This window comes from Pleurodeles waltl, chromosome 7, assembly GCF_031143425.1.
Source record: "Pleurodeles waltl isolate 20211129_DDA chromosome 7, aPleWal1.hap1.20221129, whole genome shotgun sequence".
NCBI lineage: Eukaryota > Metazoa > Chordata > Amphibia > Caudata > Salamandridae > Pleurodeles > Pleurodeles waltl.
The window spans coordinates 1,279,390,796-1,279,418,374 of record NC_090446.1 but is presented as its reverse complement, the minus strand read 5'-3'; the positions used below and the strand labels follow the sequence as shown (position 1 = coordinate 1,279,418,374).

Here is a 27,579-nt window from a genome sequence, read left to right as displayed (position 1 = left end):
TCAGAGGAGGGATTGATGACGCGGAAATGAAGGTTTTACATTTATTAGCGCATAAACGTAGTGCTGCAATAATCAAGTGTGACTTTAACCGAACTAATAAAGATTGTACGGGGACAAAATGTGCCCTCAGAGTAGTTCGCCAACATTTATAAGCGTGCTTTATATAACGTGATGTATTAGAATTGTATTAATCTGACATAACCGTAAACGAGTGCCATGATTTGCTTGTTTGAAATGTTTTAGCTTAGCATAACTTTAGTGGAGGCTTCGGCCTAGTTGCCTTGTCTCACGGTTTAGATGCTCGTGTTTTTCTAATGTGCTAATAAACGTGTATTCCTGCTTGAAGCTGTACTTTTCCAGTGAGACCGGTTCACATGCTTATCTTTAAGGTTTCGTGCCAGCCTGGCATCTTCTTCTTTGCTCCAAGGTCAATCTGCAGGTGCGGACAATGGAAGCTCTGAAAGTGAGTTAATTGGTAAAATATGTTGCAACTTACGTTCCCGACTCCAAGGATAATGTATGCCTAGGTAGAAGCTTGAGAACTGTTGTTTTTGATTGGACAATTTGAAGCCAACCTATGAACCCTCCAATGGAAGACCCTACTGGATTTGAACTGTTTTCTATTTAAACCTGGTGCACGAGAAGAAAGTAGCCCGATACCCGCCATTTTGCAGGACATTGCAGCCATTATGGCCCATCTTGCAGACTTCGTCATTTTGCCATCTTCTACGATGCCAATTGATGTCCGATGCTATTTTGAATGAGACTTTGATGCTTTCTCTAATCGAGAGAAAGAAACTTTAAGAAATTCTTGCCCTAGAGACTTTAACTTTGAACTGCCCCTTTGCATGAAGTAGTAGTTTATCTTGCCGCCGTGAGGCAATTGCCCCGTCCACCCTGCCCCTTTGCCCCGTCCCATGCTGATCAGAAACCGGTACCTGTGAGACGAAGACTTCCTTGAATGCTGATTGTAATTGGTAAATATGAAAGGAAAATGTACAATTGCATTGTGTTTCCTTTAGGTAACCAACTGCTGATTTTTGATAAGAGCCCTAGTTAGGAGTTTTCTAAATTAATGTTGCTAAATTGTTTTTGCATGAAGTCCCACATGCAGATGCTAATTTGAGGTTAGATGAGGAATCATTGTTGCACGATGCAATTTGAGACCTTGTTATGCTGACTAATGTATGCAATTAGCTCATTACAGATTATAGTTTTAGTGATTTGCGTTGCTATTATCGAATGCATTGTTATTCAAATGCTGCATAGATTGCATCTTTTCCGCCGTTATGGACAGCTATTAATGTTCATTTACATATATCATTTGGTGTTGAGACACATATATATTGTGCTAGCTTTGTTAATATAGGGAAATAAATTCATTAACTTTGAATAAACTGGTGTGGTTATTCATGACCGAAAGGTCATGGTTCGCCAAAATGTTTTCTGGATTAATTGTTAAGTGTTATGTTGATCAGGGCATTGCATATGTTCGTTATTAATTATTGATTAGATTAAATTGATTGATCTCAGGTGAAGAGAGTCCCACTTGGTCAAAAGATTCATCGACCCAAAGAGCGTCCAAATACAGGTAAATTATTAGGGAGGAACGCTCTATCACCCCTACCAACCCAGACTTGGGCGAGTCCATCATGGACTACAGTAAGTGCTGAACCTCGGGCACTGGGAGAATACTGCCACCCCTAGAAACCTTTTACTGGTTTCCCACTAGAGACAGAGCACAATTCAGTGCATTCTACCCAGGCTGCAAGTCAGTTTGTGGTAAAACGTGCACCTCGCTACTCAGGCCCTTCAAAATCAGCTAGCCAACACAAATATGGGATCAGCCAAAGCCATGCTGATCACCCCTACACTTTCATGACAGTCCACCTAGACACCAGTCAGGTATCCCAAATCTGGGGTTCACTTTTCCACAAAAAAAAAAAAATCAAGTACTTTAAAGCTAATTCTATATATCAGTTTAAAAACATTGTTGATGCTCTCTAGCACGAGAAAGAAACACTGCTTTACTGTCGAGTCTCACTGCAAGTTTTGCATGCATTTAAAGCAGTCAGTGAGCTTTGTCGTTTTTGCTGAACTGCCTATTTTTTTATGTGAAGCAACGCGATTGTTTAGAACCCCTTGTAACATTACGTGTAGATATTTCGCACACATACTTACTTGTTAGGCCAGATCAATGCCCTCCTGCCAGCGCATGCTCTTTTCAAGCTGCTTGAATGTTTGTCTTATTTAGAGCAGAGACAATTAGGTTTCTGTTGATGTAGAGAGTGCCAAGGACTTTCCTAGTGCCGCTGCTGAAAGTTTTTGTTGCCCTATACTTTCAGGTAGGATGGCTGGAAGGCTTCTACTGCTGTAGTGTGCCACTTAATAACACAGTGCTTTGTTTTGTAGATTTGAATATTTGTATATATGTTTTTGTCAGGCTTCTTACGTTGTGCAATGCACAAGTACCTTCAAGAGATTCTTTTTCCTTCATTTGCGCATACACATTGTAGTGCCTTCTGTTTTGAAGATTGGCTGCATCGTTTTGTTACATTGTTCAACTGAGCTGACCTAAAACTGACTCTCACGTTTTTATGTGATAATGGCATTTATGATAGGTCCGATGAAATTAAATTAGTCAAGCAAACTCTCCAATTAAGAGCTGGTAAAACATTAGTACATCATAAAAGCTGGTTTCGAACAACTTCATTTTATTCCCCAACGGAGTGCATGAATATATTAATACAATCACATGATTATGTTTTCTATGGTTTCTTTGGTAGATGGTCGACTACATTAATGTTCTAGCTTGTTTTCATGTGTTGGTACTTTCATGTTGCCATTTTTGTGAAGTGTTCTCGGCTTTAAAGTGCGGGCGATTGTTATAAATGTTAGTTTTTGCTATATTGCCTCATATTTGTAGTCACTTACAGTATAATTAAATATTTGTGGACGAACAGCTAACTCTGGTGGCAGCATTCTTCTAATTCTACAAAGAACGCGGACAAAGGATTGATGCTTTCGAACTAGAATTTCAGGTTGACATGCATACAATTGTGGCTTTCATGTGTTGGTCATTGTTTTTCTTCTGGGTTGCAGATAGCAACACTGAGGTCCTCATTACAAGTGTGGCGGTCTCAGGATTGCCACACTCGCGATGGCAGTCGGACTGCCGCAGACAGGGCGGTCCGACCGCCTTATTATGACCGTGGCAGATGGGCCACGGTCCGACCACTGGCACCGCCATTTTGCCTCCTGTCGACAGCCTGGCGGTCTTGGCAGTCGCAATCCACCATGGCAATGCTGCAAGCAGCGCTGCCCTGGGGATTACGAGTACCCTTTCTGCCAGCCTTTGCATGGCGGTCTCACCGCCATGCAAAGGCTGGCGGAAAGGGACGTTGGGGGCCCCATGGGGGCCCCTGCAATGCCCATGCACTTGCCGTGGGCAGTGCAGCAGCCCCCGTGGATAGCCAGGTTGTGCTTTTCACTGCTTAAATTACAGGAAGTTAAATGCACGACTGGTGCTATCGCACCCAACGCACCACAAAATTGCCACCGGCTCAACTACGAGTCGGGGTCAATATTGTGGTGAGTTTTCGGCTGGGCCAGCGAGCGGAAACACTGTTTTCGCCCACTGGCCTAGCGGAAAACTCCTAATAGGGCAGCCAGCATACCTCCAGTGCTGGCGGTATGCTGGCTGCAGTGGCTTCGGCAGTCTTTCAGAAAGACCGCCCAAGCCTGAGTGTAAACTAATCTTTTTCACAAGGTTAATGTTTCCAAGGTCGGATTTTTAATTATGGATTGATACTTTTTGTACCAAGCAGACACTCAGAATGTGGCCAAACAAGGAGTATTTAGCTTCATATGTACATTTTTCATGGCGGCCTTCTAATTAATTATCCAATCCCATTACATGGACAATTCTTTGTCTTAATCTCTACTCCCATTGCTACAACTGCAAAGTCTTGACTCTTTCAACCACTGGTCAATTCCTTTAAGTGTTTACAAAATTGCATTGCTTGTTAAGGAGTGCCACTGTGCACATTTGTTGGCCACAATTGCAAGCAACTTTGTTTCAGTTCGCCACTAAGGCACTATCCATGACCATTGCCTATTCACCTTTGAAATGCTCCAGCTTGGTATTGGGCGTGTTCTGATTGTCCTACATATGGTCTAACCTACATTTTAAGTACACAACTGCTATGGTTAATAGTAATTTCATATTTCCTAGTTAGGCACAATTGGTTTGGGTTAGTTGGATTGGTTTGATCACGTCATGACATATGCATGTGTGCATGTATGATGACGCATACACATGTATACTTCAACTTTTCTTTTTTTACTAAAGATAGTCATTGTCAGCAATATTATTTTTTTTGCCAATTCTGAACAGCATCAGCAAAGCCAATGGGCCTGCATTGACAAAGCCAAACCTCAAAGCCAAAAGGCTTGCCCTATTGACTTTGCCAGTGCTTCTTAAACGTCTTGAGGACATCAGCAGCAGCCTGCTTATTTGTTGGGGAGTGGGTAGTAGTGCCTCTTAGGCAGTGTTTGGTACAAAAACAAAGCCCCAACCCCTCTCCATACCCAGCCCCCTCAGAAGCTCTCTTACTACTGGTTATACAGTAGCATGCTGAAGGTGTTGTTCTCTCTCCCAACCCCTTCCCGCTCCCGCGAATGCTCTGCCTTAGCCTCTCAAGTGGTGAAAAAGGTTTTTGAAGTAAGCAAGGCCAGTTTATCAGCTCCACAATATTACAGTAAGGCAGGTCCTTAATATAAGAAATTTGGCACTCTCAGTGTTGGTTTAGTGTCCACACATCAGGGGCTTCACATGTGTCGAAATGCATTACTTTTAAGATAGCCAGCCTGTTTATGCTATGTTATGTTTATGTTATGTCATGTTATGTTAAGGATTTTCTAGAGCGCGCAACTACATAAAAGGTGTCTTGGTGCTGAGAGACAGAATCAATAACTAACAGCCAAGGGGAGGACCCAAAGGGCATATCAGACTACCATATAATCCACAAATTTACCAAAGTAGAAATGACTGGTCTATATAACTAGGTATTTATGGCCTTCTAAAAAGACGGAAGGGTGAGATTTTCCTAAGTGTGGGAGGCATATTATTCATAGTTTTGTGGAGGCTGTAGAAAAAAGCCCTGCCTCCAGATTGGACCTGACAAAATTTGGGGACAGAGAGAAATAGCGTGTCCTGAGAGCTTAACAAGTGTCAAGGCACGTAGATGCAAAGTTTCATCCTCCAATAGGATGGACCAAAGTCATGAATGGCCCTAAACAGGACTTGAATGCAGTCCTCTTTGCTACTGGATGCCAATGCAGTGTGTGTAAAGCAGAAGAGGCAAAGGTTGACCTAGGCCATCCAAGTGCTGATTTCTCAGGTGCATTCGGGATGTGATGCAGCTTCTTCAGCACAACTCCTAAGGCACTCAGAAAATGGAGTTACAATAATCAAATCAACTAAGAATAGTGACCTGGACTACTATCCGACAAGCATAAGAGCGAAGAAGTGCAGCGGTTTTCCTCAATACCATCAGCAGCAGAACTCATCAAGAAGGCAAGTGATTGCCCTGGTTGTCTTCAAAACACAGTCACGATTTTTGACTAACTTTCTTGGACTTGGAGGATCCACCCAGGATGGGTGCTAGAAAGTCAAGGGGAAAGGGCTAGCAGGAGACATGTAGGGAATCAGAGCACCTCAGTCTTGCTAGATCTGAACTTCATAGAGCTGAAATGCACCCAGTGCCCAAATGTAAAAAAAAAAAAGCTTATAGCTATCTATGGGAAAAGCTATCTTGCTCTTTCGTCCTGCAGCTAGATGCTTCTGATAATACTCAGTACCAGGTTGCACTGGAAGGGGTTCTGCATCCATGAATATGGAAATCAATCAATCAATCATAGCATTTGTAAAGCATAGCACTATCACCCCTAAGGGTATTTGAGCACTGAGGGTGCCGTGTCTCTGCCAAAAAGCCACGTCTTCAGTCTCCTTATGAAATCCGCCAGGGTGGGAGCTGTTCGGAGGTGGAAGGGCTGTCTGTTTCAGGACTTGGCTGCTGTGAAGGAGAAGGAGTGGCCTCTGCTGCAGGTGCAATGGATGCAGGGGGTGTGTGCAAGAATTAGCGAGTTGGTGCGTAGTTGTCTTGCTGGGATGTAGTCGGTGGTTGATGTAGGATGGCCTTAAGTTGTGGAGAGCCTTGTATGCAAGTCTGGGGATTTTGAATTGGCACCTCTTCTGGACGGGGAGCCAGTGGAGGTTCCTGAGGTGTTGGGTGATGCTTGAGCGCTTGGGGAGGTTGAGGATAAGCCTGGCTATGGTGTTCTGTAGAGTCTGGAGTCCTTTAAATAGCTGGGAGGACACTCCGGCGTAGAGAGCATTGCCATAGTCAAGGCGACTGGTGACCAGGGTGTGCGTGACTGTCTTTCTGGTGTCTGTAGGGATCTATTTGAACATTCAGCAGAGCATACGGAGGATGAATAAGTAGGGGCAGGTGACTGAGTTTACTTGTCAATTCATAAATAGTTGGCAGTCGAGGATGATGCCGGGGTTTCGTGCATGTTCTGATGGAGAGAGCATTGGTCTGAGTTCTGCTGGCCACCAGCTGTGGTCCCATATGTAGGTGTTCTTCCCGCAGATCAGGACTTCTGTTTTGTCAGTGTTTGGTTTGACACAGCTATTTTTCATCCAAGTTGCTACGTTGGTCATGGTGTTCCAGAAGTTGGCTTTGGGTTGAGCGGGTCTTCAGTGGGTAAGAGGTTTAGTTGAGTGTTGTCGGCATAGGAAACTATATTGAGTCCGTAGGATCTGACAATGTCTGTGAGGGGGGTCATGTAGATGTTGAACAGGGTTGGGCTGGGGGAGGATCCTTGGGGTATGCCGCAGGTGATGTTCTTTGGTGTAAAAGTGAAGGGAGGAAGGCAGATGCTCTCCGTGCAGGCAGAGAGGAAAGAGGCGACCCACTTAAGAGTTTTTTGTTGAATGCCTATTTTGTGGAGTCATGGTGGCCATTTTGTAATTTTTTTTTGTTTTAAGAAAATCCATTAAAAGAAGGCCACAGCCAGTGTGCACATACCATGAAGCCTATCTCTGAGTGAATTTTCTTACAGTACGAGAAAAATTCAAAATGGCCACCACACATGCATGGATACGCATATAATCAGTTATGTCATGCTTTTTCATTTGTATAAGAAAAACATTCAAAGATGCACAGCAGCAATCAGTGCATGTTTTACGTTTCTCTGATGAAAATGGAATCAATTATGCCTGCAGCACACATAGGAATATCATGGTGGAGTATTTTTATTTTATTTGAAGAAAATTCACTCAAAGACGGCTACCACCCAGGCAGGTCTACTCTCAGCAGTCACCTTTGAATTAATTTACTTTAAGCATAAGAGAAAATACTCTAAGATGGTCATCACGTGTCTGCATATACATTGGCATCTAGAAAGAAAAAGCATTAGCACAGACAGTAGGCTTCACAGGTGAGATCTATTGGCTTTGCTAAAGTGGCACCAATCTGGATCAGTTTGTTATTAAACAGCAGTGGATTCCTGCAGAAATGCTCTGTCCAGTAGCTACATTCCAGAGAAACGCAGGCACTGCAAGGATTTAATACCAATTTCCTGCACATCTGGGCCTGCATCATGACAGGGAAGCAGGAGTTCAGACTTAACTGCTTCCTGCCTGCAGTTTGATCGGGGAAGGAGAGGTTTGGCAGGAGCTGGAGCAGCACACCTCTGGAGTAAGGGAAGACAGCACCCTTGGAATCAGCGAAAAGCAGCTCCTCCAGAAACAAGAGCGAGGGCTGGGGGGACAACAAAGGAGCAAAAACATTGAGAGAGGGAAGGTGCCTAGGGCAATCTCATGGGGGAAAAAGTAATGGTTGAGCTTAGTGGCAAAGATAATAAACACATTTGGGACCCGGTATTTCGGGGTGAGTGTATGTTATACCAGCACCACGAGTCTGTGTCTTTCTTTCACAACCGCACACAATTGGTGACAAAGATGCACTGCCCGTACCCCGCGAGACACAAAGATCTGTGGCTCCTGTCATCCAGCAGGTGGCACGAGCGTTCCTAGCATCTTTTCACTAAGTGGCTGAGCCTCATTGCGGCCCTCCTTTCAAACCCTCGGATGGCAGAGATAATCACAGCGAATAAACAGCCAGCATTGAATCCCAAGCGGGGAGCACAGCAGCCATGATTCAGTGGTGAGGCATGCTCAACGTCAACAGAGTACAGCAGATTGCCCACCAGAGGGCGCACGAGTGCACTGCATACAAGCAGCGAGATAGCTTTCATGTAATCCTCAAAATTAACTCAGGGAACTGAACTGGCTAGTGGGAGGGGGCTACAAATGAAACAAGCACTCACCCCCAATGAAGGGCAGGCGGAGTAGCAAGTACGAAGAAACAAGAACAGCACTGGGGCAGTCGATGCCCAGGGCAGCTGACAGGCCTCACTCCCACCCAATAAAGAGTGAAACTCCATCTCATGACCGAGGGTTACAGCATAAAGGTCAACTGTACATGTGGGAGAATGAAGGTCACATGGAGCTGTGGAGCATACTGACCCTGAGACCATACTAATGCAGAGACTGCCACAAGCCCAGGAAGGAAGAAATGACTCAGCAAAGCTGCATAGATGGCAACCATTCTAGCAATGCGCCCCTTCGTCATTTCAGGGCCTCCTCTTTGCAAGCACCAAAGTGGAAACCAGTGTCAAGCAGCTGGAGATGTACTTTGCCGCCATAGCAGTAGAGGGCAATTGCGAGCAATCTCCTGGAAGCTGGTCCCCTGTTCACGTATGCCCCCATATTCACAACACTAAAGGGCCATTTTGAGCCCATGGCCAACTGAGACTATGAGCGATTTCGGCTTTGCCAAGCCAGGCAGTGCCAGAGGCGTCTGTGTGCGTTTTCTACACTAGATCAAAGAATTAGCAAGCATGAGCACCCTCCAAGATTAATTGGAGGAGAACTGAAATTGACAGAGCACGACACTGCACCAAAATTGGCAGCGCTTGTCGTTTTCACAACACAGGGATGCACCGTATTTAATTGAATATGGCGCACCCCTGGGTTGTTCCCTGCGCTGACCCTAATTGAGTTGCCTAGCGCCAACGCAGGCATCCTTGCACCATCATTCAACGGTGTCTGCATTGAGGGGTTTGATTGTTTATGTGTGGTAAGGTGTCCCTTCCTGCACATAAACAATCAAAAATGGTAATTTGGCACATCTGTGTGTGCTGCATAATGAAGCACACACAGAAGTATATAACGAACAAGGGGGGAGGGACCGGGAGATTAAACTGGTCCAGTGTACACTCTCCCAACCGTAGTATAAACACGAAAAGTACACTGTTCCATGTCAGAGACAATAGGAAAACCTGAACAATCAGGAGTAAAACCCTCAAGCATCGCAATGGATGACTCGCATCATCATCGGGTAATACTCCACGCCAGGCCGGCAATGCAAAGCCTGCATTGCGATGCTTGAGGGTTTCACTCCTGATTGTTCAGGTTTTCCTATTGTCTCTGACATGGAACAGTGTACTTTTCGTGTTTATGCACACACAGAAGTGCCAAAGTTTCATTTTGAAATGGTCAAAAATGGCGATTTGTCACTTCTGTGTGTCCTGCAGAATGCAGCACACACAGAAGTACTAAAGTGTCATTTTGAAATTATTGTTTATGTGCAGGAAGGGAGACCTTCCCGCACATAAACAATCATGTCTGGCATTTTCCTCTTTCGATGCGTGCTGCACAATGTAGCACACATAGGAAAAGCAAAAAAAGAGGAATAAAAGTATTCCTCCACATTGCGCCTTGCTAATGTCATCCCTGAGGTGGCGTTAGATATTGGTGCTTCCTCTGGTTTACGAAAACTCGTAAATCTGAGGCAACGTCAAAATGCAATGGGTGTTGCTGTGGCACACCCACAGTAACACCCATTGCATGCCCCTTCTACGCAAAGGGCTGTGTGTGAAGAGGCCATATTTACAAGGTGGCGTTAAGCCACAAAAAGTGACTTAACGCCACCTTGTAAATACGGCGCAGTGCTTAGCACCACTGGAGTGTCACGAAAAGTGACGCTTCGGTGGTGCTAGGGGCTCATAAATATGACCCTTATATTTAAATAAACACCCTGTTTTTTGGTACAAGTCTCAGCTCCACCTGCAAAGCAGAATTGCAACACATACTCAGCGGCCCTGAAGAGTGAAATAACTCAGTAATTTATATTCTTGTTTCAGGCAGCACAGGTGGAGGCCAGCTGCATGCGCCCAGCAAAGAGGAGGCAGAGTGGGGAGGAGGGAAGGGGGGCCTAAAGGGATGGTCCTGCCATATATAATGTTTTGTAAGGATAGCCTTGTAAATGTGTGCCTATATAGATCTATTCATTCTCTCTCTCTGTATCTCTCTCTCACTCTCTCTCTCTCTCCCGTCCTCCCTCTCTGTCTCTCTCTCTCTCTCCCTCTTCTCCCCTCCTCCTGAAAGAAAAAGGTGAATGACATAAATTAAGAAAATGCCTTTCAATTCTGCTTTGCAGTATGAGTTGATATATAAATATGTCATTAGCACGGTAGAAAGACCTATAGAGAGATAGATATGTGTGTGTGTATATACACACACAAACACGACACTACACAAAAACTGGGACAGGCCATATGTGCCATGATCATTGGCAGCCTTTAGTCCTACTTCCAGGTCTGTCCTGCCTCGGTATTTGCTTCTATAAATCTGGTCATTCAATCTTTACTTCCCTCTGCTTCCTGGTGTTTCGCTATGGTTATTTATTCTGTTCACCGCGTTTACTCTGTTTCCCCCAAATATACTTCAATATTCCTTATGCACGTCGGTGGAAGATTGGGAAATCACCTAAATCCTCATACTCATTTCCCTGCATTAAATTCTCAGATATCGAAGCGAATAAAGATGTTTGTGTTTTAGCCTATGTGGTAGCGCCATCTGCTGCTTTGTGGTAAACGCTGCACATGTACTAGATTTACACTTCAAAGCGAACTGGCGTGTCTTGGTGTTCAGAGCAAAGGCGTTCAGACAGGCAGGGCGAATACAGCGATAGCCACAAAGAGGGAATGCGATTAAATTAATTAATAATGGCATTGTGCACGACCAAATAAAAAGGGAACAAACATATGCATGCCACTTGTTGCTGGTGATGCTTACTTATAGATCGTTGACAAAATGTTTCTTTGTATTCTATTCTCGGGTTATGGACTTTAAAAAGAGGCAAACTACAACCTATTACATAGAAAGTAAAGTTCGATACCTAACCTCCTCTACTGAATGATAGCGCTTCCCATAAGGGATCGTCTAGTTCATCCATCTCCATTGCCTAATCTATTAAATCACCCATTGTAACTGATTTCCAGCTCTGGCGACATTAGTATGGCGAACTTGTAAATGGGAGTAGGGTGTACGAATGCATGAAATAATGTGTATGGCACACTAGACAGGAACAGGATTCAAACATGAACTTTACTGTCAGAATCTTTTGTTTGCGATTTGTCTTACGATTTTATTGTATTGTATTTTATTGGTATTTATATAGCGTTTCGCGGTACTCAGTGGGGCAGATCTAGGATGTTTGGTTCCCTTATCCAGTTTGGTGCAAAGTGGAGTTTGCAAGCAGGATTAGCTTGTTTTGTTTCCCGCAAGCCAAAGCTTGTGTGCGTGGTCACCTTGTCTGATTTGAAGTGAGCAGAGCTTTCATGTGTGGTTGGTAATGAGCTGTGCATGAGGACCACAAAGGTTAGCCCAAATTGCTGCCTCAGTATGATTTTGCACATATCTGTATTTTATTTGCAAAGATGAATGGGTTAGAGTCATGCTTTTTTATCCAATTGATGTAGCCCAAACTTGGTGCACGCTGGGGCTTGCCTGTGGGAAAGACTTGTGACTGTAGGTTAAAGATTGCATTCTTGGATACGTCGCTCAATTAAGTTCAAGCCACGGCATACTTTCAGGCAGGGACATAACTTGGTCAGTAAGATTGCGGTGGGGGGTGTGAGCTTCAGATTTCAGGCTGGCACCTAATGTTAAATACATTTATACACAAGCAGGGCTCAAGAGATGGGTTTAAAGGGGACCGGAAAGGGAGAGTAATGTGGATGACAGGGGTACTAAATGAAAGAAAGCACATTATTTTGTGAAATAATTAACATTTTTTAAGTCTTTCCAAATGTTGAGAGGGAGAGTGTGTGTGCGTTTTTGTCTGCGTCTGTAAAAAATCCTGGTGAAATCCTACAAACACCTCACCATACCCGACCTGAAAGCATCTGTACCCAACTATTTATCACAAAGTACATTTTTCATGGGGGTGTAATACCTCAAACACCCTCCTTGAAGCTACGCCCCTGCCTTCAGGTTTGTCTTATGTAATTTAGTGGGCCTTGCATGCTTGGTTGGCTTGACTAATTGGATTCTATTTGAGGTATAGTTCCACAATAGCATTGATGAAACATCATCCTACAAAAATATTGCGAACAAGCATAGATATACATATAGGGCCTGATTATGACCCTGGCGGACGGCGGAGGCCGTCCGCCAAGGTACCGCCGCTGAATGACCGCACCGCGGTCAAAAGACCGCGGCTGCCATTTAGACATTTCCTCTGGGCCGGTGGGCGCTCTCCAAAAGAGCACCCGCCGGCCCAGAGGAAATGCCCCTGCAACGAGGACGCCGGCTCAGAATTGAGCCGGCGGAGTTGCAGGGGTGCGACGGGTGCAGTTGCACCCGTCGCGTATTTCAGTGTCTGCTTAGCAGACACTGAAATACTTTGCGGGGCCCTCTTACGGGGGCCCCTGCCGTGCCCATGCCATTGGCATGGGCACGGCAGGGGCCCCCAGGGGCCCCGCGGCACCCCCTACCGCCATCCTGTTCCTGGCGGGCGAACCGCCAGGAACAGGATGGCGGTAGGGGGTGTCAGAATCCCCCATGGCGGCCCAGCAAGCTGCGCCGCCATGGGGGATTCTAAGGGCAGTGGTAAACCGGCGGGAGACCGCCGGTTTGCCTCTTCTGACCGCGGCCGAACCGCCGCGGTCAGAATGCCCTGCGGGGCACCGCCGGCCTGTCGGCAGTGCTCCCGCCGACCTAAGACCGCCGGGGTCAGAATGACCCCCATATTTATTTTATGTGTTACCTAGTGGAGGTCGCCATTAGGTAGTTATAGTTAGGACCTAGTTTCTATGGAAAAAGCGTTTTTTGTTTTGCTAATAAATTTGGCGCCGTTTGATATGGTGATCACCACTGTGTCTGTGTGGAAAGTTTCAGGTGATCTGACAAGCAGGGGCTGAGAAAAAGGAGGGATCCCAAAACGCTTTTACCCCATGCATTTTTCCATAGGGATTTTGAACAGGAATAGCGCAGATCCACTGGACAGATTTACACCATATTTGGCAGAAAGGTAGCTCTTGGTCCAGAAAGCATCCTTTTAGGTTTTGCCTGCTTGCGCTGTGCTTGAGAAATCGTTTATGGAAAAAAAAATCTTAAAAGGTGCTTACAAACCTTCTCTTACTTACCTGAACTTACCATTGGCTTAATCCAACATCGCTCTAATTTACGTGCTTCTGATTAGCCAGTAAGTCATCTGCTTTCACTTCCTGTTCTCTGCTGCTTTGCTATCCTGCCATGCATGCTGTCAGGTGGATTCTGGACTAAGTACTCCTTCCGGTCACTGCCATTATCCTTCCTCTGACCATATGCTTCCCAAGGTACTTTTTTGTTTACTATCACAGTGTTTGGGGCTGCATGAAGTACATCCTGAAGGTGTGTTTGCAAGTATTTAGGAAACATTCTGAAACACAGCGAGGTAAACATCTCTGTCAGATGCACACTAGCACTGGAGTTTCTTGAATTTAAATGGATGGCACATGAATTTAAACATACACGGATACATGTTCACACGTTTCTACTATAAAACAGTAATCATGGTGCTAATTATCTTGAAGGGCCTGCCTCCCTCAAAGCACAGCCGAATGAACATCGTTACATGGTCACCGTGCTCGGGGAGGAGTTAGGTGATGCAATTCGTATTCCATGTGAAATAAAACGATTTTTGCAAGTTATGAGATAAGTTAGAAAATGGGTCAGGTCGCATTGGCCTTTAGTCATTATGGGTTGTACTTCCTTTACTCCTACATCCTTTACACCCACAAACACACAGCAGAAACACAACTGTCTCTGTTCTTTTCAAATCTGTAACATGCTTGAATGATTTGTGAGGCATGTGAAGTCACAGTGTCTGCTTCTCTGTGCACGTTAATAAATGGCAATTGCATGAGGCATGAAATAAATCTGCCGCATATTTTGTGTCCTTTATTCTCACTTCACATTGTGCCCCCTAGAGCTAAGGTTATGTCAGCCTGCTCTCTAGAGTTAAAGGAATGTTTGTTTACAATAGACTGGAAACTTTGACTGCAGTAGGAAGCATTCCATTCTCATTTCATGGCTGTGCAAATGAGGACAATGCAATGTGCCAACAAGTCAACAATACAACAGAATATTTTAAATAAGCCCCCCTAGGACAGATAAAATGTAAATAATACATTGGGCCTCATCTGAGATCTATCCACACTGCCCAATGAGAATAAGAGACAAGAAAGTCTGAGAGATAAGATGTCGCACAGCAGCACGAGCTGCTGTACATGGGCGTAAAGTACATAAAAACAAAGTTCTTTGGCGGGGTCAATGCTGGCTGCACCATAGCGCTTTGCTTTTATTTACTCCAGACTATGTTACGCATCAGCTTGTGTTGCTGTGTAACATCTTTAAAAGACACTGACAATGCAATTAGATCTCGCATAGGCAAAACCTTTTTGTTATGTCAATGTTTGTTGTTATTTGGTGTAAATCCATTTAGCAGTTTTTGAGAAATTAAACACAAAACAAATTTGTGTATATGGGGACATGAAGGCTCAGCAAACCCTCCCGATCTTGTGCTGAGATATGATAGGCTGCCAACACTACAACCAGGAAGTGTTGGCAGCCATGTTGCTACTCGGCTTCAGCCGCATCCCAGAAATTATATTTTTTTTAAAGAAAAGGGGCCAGGATAGGGATACCCTGATCCCTTAGCTCTGTTGCTGGGGTCCCAGACAGACATCTCCCCCATCCCCCAGGCAAAAAAGCATTTTCTTAAAAAAATGACATCAGGAGTCACTGCAGATCCGGCAAAAATTGGAAAAAAAAACAAGCGCTGGCTCCTGCGCTTGTTTTAATGAAGCCCACAGGTGAGCCAGGGCCTGGGAGCATTGAAATCTTTTATGCAGAGGGGGGCCACACACTAACCCTCCCCCCCCCCCACAGCCCTGGGCACCACCACCTCCCCGGGTCAAAATATATAATGAAATGTGGGTGGCAAATATATAATAAAATGTAGGGGGTGCATGCCCCCCTCCTGCAGCCCGGGGGCCCGCCACCTCACCGGGGCTAATATCTAATTAAATTGAGGGGGGGGCGTCTGGCCCTCCCACAGCCCCAGGGACTGCCACCTCGCCGGGGCCAAATATATAATGAAATGCGGGGGGCCGCCCAGCACCCCGCAGCCTTGGGGACTGCCACTTCCCCAGGGTTAAATTTAAATAAGATAGGGGGTCCGTTTTGGAACCCTGGCCCCAGGGACCACCACCTCCCCAGGGCCAAATGAAACATTGGAGGGGGGCCATGTGCCCATCCCCCCCCGGTGGAGTCAATTATGGCCCTTGGGACCACCTCCACCCCTGGCCTGGCCTGGCTCCTGCTGTGTCCCGGGTCAGCCACACCTCCCTGGGACATAGCTTTTTGCTTTCACTTGGTGGGAGCTTTGACAGCTTCCGCCAAGTCATAGCAAACATTCTGCTTTCTGCAAGTGGGAGCTGTCAGACAGCTCCTGCTTGCAGAAAGAGGACTTTTCATCTTTCTCCCTGCATACAAGTATGTGTGCAGGGAAACAGATATAAGCATTGCTCCCGCAAGCAAGGAGCTGCTATTTAAAGCTCAAATGACTTGCCAATCTGTTTAGAGGCTTCTTCCTCGGATTAAGTTCTTTTTATTTTTTTTACTTTTTCAGCCATTAGAGCCAAGGTCAGAGCCCTTCTTCCTGCTGCCTGTACTAGACCCCTTAACCAGACACTAAAATGGTTTGACCCTAGCTGTTCGAGGGTTTTGCGTAATTTAAAAAATGCACTCAAATCTTCCCCCAGAGATAGGGAACATGAGATTATGTGGAGGCGTATATATAAAGATGAGCTCAAAAGGGAGGGCGTGGGAGGAATTGGCACAATCTAGTACACTTAAAAATAGTGCAATGTTTTGGAGTATCATCAATCAGCCCAGTTTCACCCAGGAGGATGCCTCTAGTCTATGTTATCATATACCGGCCCAGGAATGGGTGGGCCCCTTTGAGAAGATTTATAATTGTCCTGTGCAGACTGTCCCAAAAGCAGAAGCCCAGCTGGAATGGGAAAAGTCTAATTTGGTTTTCACTTTAGAAGAAGTCAGGCAGGGTATTAAGGGTCTCACTAGGAACAAGGCCCTGGGATCCCACAGGATTCCACCAGATCTATTTGTTCAGTATATTGAGGTTTGGGCCCCCATGTTAACATTTGTTTTGAATGCTGCAGAGGGTGGGCCACCTGCCTTGCTGGTCTTCGTCTACTATTGTTCCAGTATTTAAAAAAGGGGATAAGAGCAGGCCAGAGTGCTATAGACCTATTTCCCTCCTCAACTCTGTAGTAAAGGTCTTGGGGAGGGTGATATTGGACAGAATGCGCTCCTGGGCGGAAGAGAACAACATAATATCAGAGTGCCAATATGGCTTTCAGCAGGGTAAGTCAACAATTGACCAGTGTTTGAATCTCTTAATGGTAGCTAGTAAATACACAATTGCTCGCTCTGAGACAATGTATCTTGCATTCATGGACTTCACAGCCACGTTTGACCGGGTAAACCGGGACACATTGTGGAAGCTCTTGTTTTATATGGGGGTTGACCCAAATATTGTTTATTTTCTCCGAGATCTTCAGTTAGATACTTGGGCTGTGGTAAGATATTCAGCGGAGTTGGCCTGCTCAGAAAGTTTTAAAAATAGGTGTGGGGTGAGACAAGGGTGCATCCTCGTCCCGTTCTTGTTTTCATTGTATTTGAATGGGCTGGAGAAGGCTTTAGTGGATGCTAAGACCAATTGCCCTTTAATCGATTCATGCCCCTTGCCTGTGTTGTTAAACGTGGATATCACTGTCTTGATGGCAAGAACCGCAAATGGTCTACAAAAGTTACTGAATGCTTTTGATAATTTGATGGGGCATCTGGACCTATTGCTTAATTTGTCTAAATCATATATTATGGCGGTGGGCCCTAAACCTTCAAAGTCTAAGACCTTTACTTTAAATAACTGCCCTTAGCCAAAGTTGGGAGCTCTCCATATTTGCAGATGCAGCTTCATTCTAACTTAAGGTGGAAACCTTTGATAAAGGTAAAGAAAGTGGATTTTAGGAAGACCATTGGGGCCATTTTTTGTTTTGTGGTAAGGCTGGTTAGTAGACCCCTAAAGACCTTAATGTATGGGTATGGTTGCAATATTTGGGGGTATTTCCCTTCAAGGGAATTACAGACCGAAGAGAATAAATTCCTAAGGTGTGTACTCTGTGTTCCTCAAAGTACATCAACCTTGTTGTACACGAGGAATTAAGGGTCACGTACCTGAGTGATCTCAAAGCACTGCGCCCTATGAAAACCTGGATCAGGACATGGTCAAAGAAGGAGTTGGCCTTAAATCACCTGATTATGGTGAATTGTTTACAGTTGGCTCATGCCCTAAATATCCCACGTTTAAGATAGGTGAAGGACACCTTTATGAAATTAGGTTTTTGTTCTTAACCCAAAGGGTATCGTAAAGGACAATTTTAAGTGTGTCAAAGATTCCTTTAGAGAAAGATCAATATTACTCGGGGAAGAGTCTGAGTTGGCCAAGCTGTTCGTCATTACATTCTGATATCTACAACATGGGAGACTGAGCCCTATTTAATGATGGTGAAAAACAACAGGGTTAGAGGATTATTAACTCACCTTAGGTTAAACTTATTACATTTGTCCTTCGCTTCATCTCTGGATGTTATGATTTTAATTGGTTGGGACCTTGCAGTTGTGACAGTAAGTTGCACCAGGATACATTGCACTTTTTGCTGTGCTGTAAATTTTATCATGCCTCTAGGATTAATTTTTTAGTTCCCCAGCTCAAAGGGTGTGGTTTTAGGCAAGTCCAACCACAGCACTTTTATATTCACAAATGTTACCAGGGGACTGGTTGATCGCTAATGTAATTTTTTAAGTGCTGTTGTGTCTATTAGGAGTACCCTGGAAGATGTGTTTTTTAAAACAAATCATTTTAACCTTTTTATCTTTTTACTAATTTGTATTTATTGTATTTGTGTGTGTATATATATATATATATATATATATATATCCTGTCAATAATTTCCTTACAAACAACTCCTTCTGTCTTCAGTCCCGAGTAAAGGAACAGCCAAGGCCACTTTCATCTTCCGATATATATATATACACATATATATATATATATATATATATATATATATATATACATATATATATATATAATATAACCTACTGGCGGTCGGCAGTAGGTAGTTACAGTTAGGACCTAGTTTCCATAAGAATAGTGTTCTTTGTGTTGCCAATAAATGTATTCAAAATGAATATGCCACTCACTGCAGTTGCTGAAAGTTTTGGGGTGACCCATCAAGCGGGGGGAGAGCAAAACGCATTTTTCCCAAGCAGTTTCTCACAGGGATTTTGAATTTTGAACACGACTACAGCCCAAACTGCTGGACGGAATTACTCCAGATTTGGCAGAAAGGTAGCTTTTGGTCCAGAAAGAGTCCTTTTTGTAATTTGGTGTAAATCCGTTCAGTAGTTTTGTAGTTATTAAAGGAAGAAGAAATATTGATATCTGGGACACGGATCCGACAGTCCCATGCTGATATCTGATTGGCTACCAACAGTTCAACCAGGAAGTGTTTGCAGCCAGCTTGGCACTCAGCCGAGTCCCAAAAGTAAAGTTAAAAATAAAGAAAAGGGGACAGGGTAGTAATACCCTTACTGCCTAGGCCTGGTAGTGGAGGTCCCTCAGGGACACTGTCTGGGCAACAAAATTGCCACAAAATCATAGAGGGATCTGCGAAAATGGCACCAATTATTATTATTTTTTTTTTAATTAGGGCGGCATCCCACGCTTGTTTTTTTTAAGCCCCCTGGGTGAGCCAGGGCCCAGGGGGTTGTAATAGAAAATGTAAGGATTGTGTATTGTGATAATTGCAGGAGTAACCTAAAGTTCAGTGGAAAGTGGTGTTCGGCAGATGGAGTTCAGAGGGCTCCTGTTGCATCTTGCACTGTAGGTTTCCCTCGAAGCAGAAGAGAGCTTTTCACATGAGCAGCAGCGCTCCCCAGCATGGCTTTACAACCTCATCCACCATTGGGCACCCAGTGTCAACGTAGACATGGTTTACTTCTGCCTGCAGTGAGATTATGAGGCAGGTGTAGTGCTAATTGCCTGGGCTTCTACTAGCATAAGCTAGACTTATGCAGTGCGGTATTTTCTTATTATAGCCTTGCGCCTGTAGGCGTGCTAAAATATGTCCCTGTTCAGCTTCACCAGGTGTGCTGCAGGATCTCACTCTCACTAGCAAGTGTGTCCATTCATCTTTGGCAGCTTGCAAAAAAAGGGTATTTGGAAAAAGACTTGTTTTAAACTTTTTTTTCTGAAATAACCCGCATTTCCTGGCTGCCTTTTTCCTGGTACATTGTGAGTCTCATCTCTTTCTTCAGTCTCACCCCTCCTACCCGTTACCCCTCCCCTTCGCTCTCTTTGCTGTAATTCCTGATACCACAGCACGCTTATCCCTGAGATTCTAAAGAAAGAGTCCGCATACATGACAAGCCCGGAAATACCACAACAGCAGCACAACTGACTGACCGTTGTGTCAAGAACTGGGACACTTCGGCTGCGAATTTGTATGCACTACACGAGCCTGGTGTCACGACTGGTCTCCTCTAGCAGCGCTGCTTGTCTGGAGCCATGGGGTGCTGCGTGCGCATGTTTACACTCCACACGCCTGCCATGACATCTGATGACATCACTATCATCACCCCCCCAATGTCTACCCCTCCCACCAAAAAACAAAACAAATCATGCATCCCTATAATTAAAAAACAGAATTACGCCTCTTTGGAATAATCAAAAAGCTGGCTGCGGTCATCACATTGCCATTCGGTTTTCAAGCGCTCTGTTTTCTAACCATACACGCTCTGGAAGAAAGAGGGAATATTATCTTTTGAGGGTCTTCTTTGTTTCGTCTGCAAGGAGGAAAACATTCCCATTACTGCGCTCATTTTGAAATGGCACATGTCTCACTTTATTGTGCCTCAATGGAAAGGAAAAAAAGAATCAGTCTGGACCGTTGATTGCCAAAACATTGAAGTAAAAAGGGAAAAGGCACCGCAGCTTGGTGTCCTCAAGCACTCAACTTTGAGATTTTTTACCCTTCAGTCAACACACACACAAGCATTGACTCACAGCTTGCAGTGCTATTATTCAAAACAAGCCCCCATCAGAATTTCACTCCTAGGTGGATTCTCTCGTTCCAGGTCTCGCAGCAGATGCATTGAAATATTTGTCGAGAGGCATTCACACTCCAGACTATGGACTTCATGCAAAAGGCCGTTTATTAGGACAAGCTTGCATAAGCGCTGTAACATGTAACAAACAACATTTCTTAAACATTAACTTGTTGAAACTGTACCCTCTTCTACCCCCCATCATTTCTTTCCTATACATTTTTATACATTGGTTGCACCTTTTCCACTCAATTCACTCCATTCCTTATGTCTTCATCACTTCCTTTACCAAATGAGTTTCAAACGCCATATCCTTCTCCTACTCCAGGCATCCTACCCAAATATGCTAATTCACCGGTCTTTCATCCTTACTCTTCCCAAGTGGTGGACCTTCCCACATGTGACTCTCCACCCCTCCAACTACTGCCACCCAGAAATACCCAGTGGGGTGTTTTTCTGCCCAAACTACCCCTTTTGTTTGCCCTCCTCGCTACTGCAACACATTCATGCCCAGGCACTTCTGCGCACCACACCCTCTTGTTCCACAGCTTCCCCACCTGGTTCCTTACTTCAGCCATGTAATATTCATAACCCAGATCTGCCAAATGCACGCCTGAGAGCTGATAAGCCTCTTCTTCTTTTATACCCCCCATGCACCGCCACTTTGGCGTCTTTTCCCAAGCAAAAATCCCTCAATTCCCTGTTAAGTTTCCATCTCTTTATCAATAGCACATGCTTCATTGCTCCCCTCCAGTTCCTACGTGGCACAAATTCTGTCCATACCAAGCCTGTCCCTGCCAGATTGTGTTTCAGAATCTCCAAGTCGCTCTGCATGTGTTGCAGTAGTGTCAAAATGGACAATTGCACCAAGTTATTCTCCCTCAAATGTACCACCAGCAAGTGTGGACTGTCCAATTAGTGCACCATGGTGGCCAAGAAGGGCAGAAGACCATCCCCCCATTGCATCCCACTTTTCCACCACCATAGCACCTCACATCTGCTGCTAGGCAATCCACGATTCTTTCCATAGATCTGCCGCTCTGCAAATTTGGCCACCCAGTGGATGAACAAATTCCCCACTATCCACATAACTGCCTTGTGACTCCATGGGCCTCTCATACACCCTAAGGAAGAAAGACATATTAGCTATCTGCAATGACTAAGACCAAACACCCCACCCCCTAAACGCTCTACCTTTGTTCAAGCTTTATTCATTTGCATATATGCCACCACAGCAATTCGACTTCCATCTCCCAATTACCCAAATCCGTGGCTGACAACAACTGAAAAGCTGTGACCTTGAGACCATCATAATGATAAAAAAAACACCTCCTGCCTGCACCCCGGCCACACTTAAAACATCCGCCACTCCTTCACTGGGCAAATCATTGTATTTCTTCTTTCCAGTAACCAGATCCACCTCCCCCTCCCCATATCATCAGTTTTTGATTTCTTTACCAAATGCCCAACCTCCCTGACTCCATACATATGTCATCATGCCGTTCCCCATCCTCATGACCTACAGCCAACAACGTGGACACCCTAAATGCCCCAAAAACATCCATATCATACATAGGATGAACACTACCACTTCAAACCCATCCTGACAACAGTCTTGCAAACAAGCCAGAATCTCGTTCAGTAGCTTAAATGTAATTGCTTCGCTCTCTCTCCCTTTGACCCCCCCTGTCCTTTGAACAACCCCTGAGTATCCTCATCAACATCTCACTCCCTGCCAGGTCAAAGCCCTTGCTACAGAATGATAACCCTGCCAATTTTTCTGCAATTGTTGTATGGGACAAACCCTTGTCCATTAGGAACAGGACAAAACTAACAACACTTCCTTCCCTGTCACTCCGCTCCTGCCTCAAGGGTCCGTCATCCTTCCGGCAAATGCCTGGAATTCTCTCCACGCCAGCTGATTACTCTTCTTGGTAGATTCCACTAAGGACAACTCCACCAGCCTAAGCACTCTCATGCCCCCCATTCCCAGACTTCTATAGGGACCGGAGTCTTCTCGTCCTCTGCTCCAGGTGCCAAATGCTTGCCCCCTACACTGGGCCCTTGTGCCTCAACCCTTTTTCTGCTCCCCCCAACCAGCCTGAAGGACAAATCCAGGGGGCCCTCTTTGCCCGTTTCCCCCTCCGCCACCATGCCCCCCTCCCCACAGCTGGGGGCCAGTGCCTGTCTCCAGCCTGTGTCCTCTGCATGTCAGCCTCTGAGTAAACTGTCTTGCCCTCCCTACTTGCACTCTGATAAATCCTGTCTTTGTGGCAAAATGTTCCTTGAGGGAGAGGTTGGTGCCCAAGGTGAATTCAAGTGATATGGCATTTAGTGATAGTTGAGGTTCAATGTCGTCAAGGTTTATGACATTGAGCAAGGTTTGTTTTGTGTCTTGTTTACTGCTTTTGGCAAATAATAGGAATTATGTCTTCATAAGGTTGAGCTTTGGGTAGGCTAAGGATATCCAGGTCTGGATGATGTGCAACCAGTGTTTGGAGAATTTGATGGCTGAAAAAGAGCACAAGTGCAGCCAGCAGAGAGGAGTTCCTAATGATTAAGTAAATAAATAGTACCATCATTATCGGCTAAAGAAACAGAAGAAACAGTATAGTTAATCAAATCTTTGTTTTGCAGTGTTGCGGATAAAGGAGAAGAAAGCTGCCAGGAGCTAATAGAAGCCTACAAGGAATGTATGAAGACCCTGGGAATCAAAGTCTAGCGTCTGTCCACAAGGTGAGTCAATCTAGCGCTTGCAGCCATTTTGCATTGCCTTCAGTATCATTGAAACCTGGTGCACTTATGCTTGGAGGTTGCATGTGTGAAAACTGGCACCATTCTGTTCCACGACTGCATGTCAGGCCTGACAACATCCTGAATGGAGCCTGCATGTGATGAGCAGCAGTGCATGTGCGTGAAACTGTTGACTTTGTTGCACTGTGAATTTGTGTTTGAATGAAGCAGGCACATTTTTTCCCCTTATACAGAGAGAGTTAGTATGTGTGTGTGTCGCTGTGAGGACCAGATTCATCCTCCTAGTGTGGGTAAACCCTGACGGAGCCAGACAAACACTATCTTTGTGAGAACCTGTGCCTTATGAGAACCAGTAGTCTGTTTAGGTACTTTCAAGTGAGTGTATCAAAAAACTAAAAGTGCTATTACATTTGCCTTGGTCCTTTTCATAACCAACCCAAATACCAAAGCGCATGTTAAATACATACTTCATTGCGGTGGTGCTCCATTGAAGACCCTCACTGGATTTGGTCTTGGGTGGGACTCTATATGAGTAGTGGGGTTGGATGGTGTGGTGTCCTGGGACCCAGGCCCTCATACCAGATGAATAACAACACATACACATGGGTGTATGGTACTAAAACGGTCCTGAGGACACGTGCGCCCAGCTCCTTTTATTGGAAGGGTCACCTAACCGGTGATAACTGTGATGGATGGGTGTGGGGTCAGTGTGGAAGCCAGCCCTCAAAGAGTGGCTCTTGGAAACACTAGAATGTGTCCCGCAGGACACTACATTCCTCTCAAACTTTCCTAAAAATAAAAACAAGTCCAAACTGTAAGAATAAACAAAAACACACTAGACACCAACCTAGTCTCTCAGTCTCGAGAGGCAGTCCACAAGACGGAAGTGGAAAGGTGCAGCTGGGAGCCCCCGGGCATCTGTGCATACATCCATAGTTTAACCCGCTACTACTGGGCACAAACACTGTGTAGATGGAATTCAGATTCTTTGACAGCCAGCTGGTTAGGTCACTGTCCACTCACACGTGCTGGTCAATCCTATGTGCCCTAGCTGTGATGGAGTGGATGTCAACTGTTCAAACAGGGGTGCATCAGGACTGATATGCTCCTCAGCTGCGCGCCTCACTGAATGGTCTCTGGTTTTCTGCTGGTGCAGCAAGAGAGAAACAATCTCCTCTTTTCAGGTACTGTGGCAAACAGCCACCTTGGGCGCTGTGTCTTCTTTCTCCTGTTGGGGTGGTGACAGGCGGCCACTAGGTGGCGCTGCAGGCACTCTTCCAGGGGCAGCTCCTCCACAATAGCAGAGAAGTATCGCCCCCCCGTCCAAGAGCCACGAGATGAGAAATAAAAGGAATGTTCACTATAGTTTTATTTTTCATCTGCTGGCCCAACTAGCAGTGCAGGGAGGGGCAGGGCTGGGCCATGGGAGGTGGGAGGGAGGAGGAGAGAGTGCACCTAAGTGGACATGTGTGTTTGGCCGGCCAACTCAGGCATTGAACAGCCGGGTTAGAGAAACTGCACATGCCCCATGGTTGTATCTGAGTGGTAGTCCAAGCAGTTCAGACCATTTGTGACACTGCTTTCATGCTAGCTTTAGCATGAAAGCAACACCAGGATTGCTGGGTAGCCTGTGAGGAGCAACGAGCGAAGCAGCAGGAGTCGGCAGGAATGGTAAGTTTTTTATTTATTTTATTTTATTTTTTATTGTTTTCTCCCCGTCATCCCCCCTTGACATTTGCAGGTGCCGCCACTGCACTCTTCCCCAGTCGCAGCAGCTGCTATGATGCTGCTGGCTACATTGTGGATTGAGATGCAGGTGCAAGGGGCATCAGGCAGTGCCGATGCAGCCTCGCTCTTCTTTGGTGGCGGGGTGCCCCAGGCGACTACCTGCAGACTGCGTGTATGCCAGACCTCCCATGTTCAGGTTGCTACACTTTTTCCGGTGCACAACAGGTACATGTAGCAGCTGCTCTGCGAGGAGGCATACAAACAGGCCTCATTGGGGTTTGCATGAGCCTCCTTGGGAGGGCACTGTTTCCTCAACCTCTGGCCTGGACAGATAGTGGTGGGCTGGGGCAGCTTACGTTGTTCCATCTGTTTGAGGCTTGGGTCACTTCAGGTGCTCACATGGACGCGGTCAAGGCACAGAAGGGGGGAATTCCTCCTCCTATCGGTAATGAAAGGCTCCTGACTCTTCCTCTTTTATTCCACCCTCTAGCACCGGCCATTAAGGTGCAGCTCCTGGCGTAGGCCGTTTCCATAGGATAGGGTTGGCAGGCTGCGCATGAAGGAGTGCCAACGCGAGGATGCTGTAGCCTGGGAGTGGGGTCAGTGATGGGGCACTCTCTCACTTTTACGTTGCTCTCCCACTGCCGCCACCAGGTGGTGGCCGAGCTCCTCACTCTCCACCTCATGGGGTAGCTCTAAGGGCTGGTGCTGCCGTAGGAATGATGCTAGACATTCCCTTTTCAGTGCGACAGCGCTGCCGTCTTGGTCAAGATGGGCAGTGCTCAGGGTCCAGCACCCTTTGTTGCAATTGTGGTGTCCTGGGCCCTAGGCCCCCATACCAGATGAAGAACAGCACGGACACATGGGTGTCTGGTAGTAGACCTGGCCTAAGGGCAAGTGCACCCGGCCCCTTTTATTGGCAGGGTCACCTGACCGGTGACACCTGTGATGGATAAGTGTTGGGTGAGTGTGGAAGGCAGTCCTCGCAGAGTGGCTGTAGAAACACTAGAATGTGTCCTGCAAGATGCTATAGATGCGAGCTCCACCCTCCAACCCATCTGCTGATGTTCAGGGTAACTTAGAGATCTTAGCTGTCTATAATTCTAGTTTCTTAAGCATTCTTTTCATAATTTCCTAACAATTTACTTTAAAATATTAAACGTCATATCTTTTAGCAAAACAACAACACTACCGTGAGCGTTAAGGTCAATGAATTCAGTGAGCTAGCTATAGTGCCTGTTTCTGTGTCCCCAAGGACAGCAGCCACACTTGTTACAAGGATTGCCTAACTGACATTGTGTCATGCAGGCCACAGAGAACTGCCGTAACACCGGTGGCAAGCAGTGAGGGATCTAGTTTTGAGGTCTTGATGAGCTCTCAGCAGTACGTTCAAGTAATTTATTGTAAAGTGCTTAGATAAAATAGCAGCGAGCCAGAACTTTAAGCTGAGTGGGAAGCTGCCTGGGCTTACAGAATAGCTATTTCTGGATACATGTATATCAGAAACCAAGACTTGCCACGCATTATATAAATCTGTATGTTAAATGCAGTCCTTACCTCACATACTCAGCACTCCTTCAGATAGAGCATGTTTAGGCTTCATAGGACATCCATCAGTATGTTGTACTGAACAACTCCACATTCCATCATTCAGATCTCATCTACAAATGGTCACAGCCATTAAAGCACAGTCTAGACCAAAGCCACAGCCCAAGACCTGTATCTTTGGCAAAGAGTAGCTAAAGCAATGAAACTATCACATGCCACTCACACATACACACGAGAAGCATCATAAGACAACGACCTGGATTGTGATACATACATAGAACACAACGGTCAACTGGAACAATGGAGAACCAGTACCCCAAATTTAATAGGAACCTGGAAAACTCTTCATCCTACCTACCGACCCATACACGCAGAATGCCACAAATATCTTCCAAGATCAATCTCACTTTACCTTCATGCTAACTCATGCAACCAGTTAGAAACTTAATACTGAACAAACACCCTACTCCCTACACACAATCAACTGCCAACAAAACAAACTATCAAATGGTGGCTCCTCTAGTTCAGTGTTTGGCTTCCGAGATCTTCAAGAAAGGGTGTCCAGCTCGAGAATGTGCTGCAATGCCATAACAGTGGTGATCAGTGCTACACAAATACAAAATAATGTAACAACAACATAACATTTAAGGAGGGAAGAAGGACGACACCAAGAACCAGAGGCTTAAATACATTGCTTCTCCACCAAAGATGCCCTGTTTATGTAGCACCTTTACTTATTGATATACAGATGTTCTTTGAATTCATATAAATTGGTAATAAGTACACTAAACATTAATAGAGTCACTATATGAGAGGCAGTATTTTATGTACCCTCTTTGGAAGACTTTATTTCGCTAAAGTTTATGAAAACGACTGAAAGTCATTCTACGATAGAC

General features: G+C 45.4%; 1 long non-coding RNA gene across 1 annotated transcript in view; it reads left to right on the top strand.

Moving 5' to 3' along the window:
* The window catches only part of LOC138246174 (uncharacterized), a 116,556-nt gene that overhangs the window by 84,955 nt on the left and 4,022 nt on the right, over positions 1-27,579 (top strand). The window contains exon 2 of the long non-coding RNA XR_011194235.1: positions 23,291-23,389. This is a non-coding gene — a long non-coding RNA (uncharacterized lncRNA). The remainder of the gene's footprint in view (positions 1-23,290; positions 23,390-27,579) is intronic.